The following is a 1,892-nucleotide window of genomic DNA, read 5'->3' as shown; positions in this document are numbered from 1 at the left end:
TCAGCAAATCTCCTGGAACTGGGATCACTGAAGGGCAGAGTCTGTATCTTCTGAAGTTAGTTCCTAGGATTCTGATACAAACATGTTGTTTATCTAGAAGCTACATATTAGTCAGAGTCAGCATTTACAGAAACAATGTCCAAAGAAATGTGATCTCATCTGAAGGCTTGACTGTCAGCTTCTAAACTCATTCAGATAGTTGTTGGAAGGATTCCAGCTGTTGAACCTCAGTTGCTGGTGGCTGTTGGCTGGGATCTACCTCAGTGCCTTGCCACCTGGGCCTCTCCACAGCATGGCAGGTGGATTCCTGCCATGCTGTGGAGAAAGAGAGATGGGGGAGGGGGTAGAGAGAGAGGAATAAGAGGGAAGAGGAGAGAAGCATACTAAATTCGGAGTCTTTTTGTAACCTAGACTCAAGACTAGGCATTTTTAAAAAGCATGACTCCCAGGAGGCAAAGCTCACATGGAGTCATTTTAGAGGATGACTCCCACAGTAAGTGAGAAACAAACTTTGTTAAGCTACTAAGATTTGGGGGGCTGGTGGTTACTGCAGCATAACCTAGCCTATCCTTATTTGATACAATTTTCCCATTGTTCATAAGAGGAAACTGGTGCTCAGAGAGATTTTAGGGGTTTGGCCAAAGGCACACCACTAGTTACTGGCAGAACATTGGGCATATGGGAAATGTGCAGATGGGAAAACATTCCATTTCAGTCAGTGGTACAGTAGCAACTGGGAACTACAGATCGTGAGGGGTGAGAGGGTGAGAAAAAAAACCCAGACAAAAACATGCCCTGCAGTCTTGTAATCTGATTCCCAACACTTCTTTATTTTCTACAATACAGTGATCTAAATGACTGGCTCAAAGTACTTCATATTCTCAAATTCGTGATTTTTCTCCTGGCAGCTCCCAGCTTCTACCCATAGCCACATGCAGAATCTGTTTGTTGGGAACAGGGACACAATGAAGGACAATTTGTCTGAGACCATTTTGTCAACCCTTTTATATTACTGAGGAGTCAATGAAGGCCAGAGAGGAGCTGTACCTTGCCCAAAGTCACACAGCACACTAGTGACAGAGATTGGATGATGACTTACACTGCCAGAATCTCAGTCTAAGCTACCTTTCGTGACAGCACATGGCAACTTCACAGAGATCCTATACAGCTGATATCAGTGTCCTTTATATGTTAACAGCTCAAGCTCATCAAAACAAGCCATGAATTATACAGAGGTGGAAGGCCAGTCAAGAACCTTCCCGCCGATTTTCTGGAGGATTTACTCTCCTTTTCTTCCACTTTTACTCTTAAAATTCCAAAAAAGTATTTAATGGCTTTAATTCTTTGCACCCACACCCTACTTCCATTCTAGGCTTCATCACAATCATCGAGAGGTCAGAAATGTACTGCTCATGACTCAGAGTTGAAAGTGACAGAAAACACAATTTAAATTGGTTTAATTTAAAAAGGGAATTTATTGGCTTATGTTACTGGAAAGTTCACGGAATGGACTGATTGTTGATTCAGAAAAAGTTGGATTTCACAATGTAGCAGTCTGAATATTGTCTCCATTTCATTTGTTTTATTTCTTTCAGTTTCTTGGATAAAAGTTTTGATTTTAAATTTTTAAACTTTGAGGTATTATTGTCATACAAAAAATTTCACACATTTAAAGTATGATAAAACTTTGATGAATTTTTTAAAAATTTGAGACATTTTGACTTATATATATACACCTGTGAAACCATCTCCTCTATTATATAGATATAATAATGCATATATCTATCACCAGCAAATGTCCCCTTGCCTCCTTTTGTAATCTATCTGCTCCCTGTGTCTCCCAATTCCCTGGCAACTACTGACAGGCTTTAGTCACTACAGATTAGTTTGAA

This window comes from Miniopterus schreibersii (assembly GCF_964146895.1).
Source record: "Miniopterus schreibersii genome assembly, chromosome: 16".
Lineage (NCBI taxonomy): Eukaryota > Metazoa > Chordata > Mammalia > Chiroptera > Miniopteridae > Miniopterus > Miniopterus schreibersii.
This window is presented reverse-complemented; position numbering follows the sequence as displayed.